Consider the following 223-nt stretch of genomic DNA (forward strand, 5'->3'; position numbering starts at 1 on the left):
TGGATGATTGTGATCATGTAGAAATGCTAAATATTAAATGTCTAGATCTGCAGGTAGCAAGCATTTTTCCACCAAGAAATGAAGAAAACAAAGCTCATGTCAGTCTCTAGGCCTAGCAGCATAGCCATATGTACAGTAACATGTCGCTCCAGAAAAAAAAAGCCAGCCACTTCATGAAACGCGGCCTGGTCCCGAGGCTACTGAATCTCACTCAGTAGCCTCG

This window comes from Halichondria panicea, chromosome 2 (genome assembly GCF_963675165.1).
Source record: "Halichondria panicea chromosome 2, odHalPani1.1, whole genome shotgun sequence".
Lineage (NCBI taxonomy): Eukaryota > Metazoa > Porifera > Demospongiae > Suberitida > Halichondriidae > Halichondria > Halichondria panicea.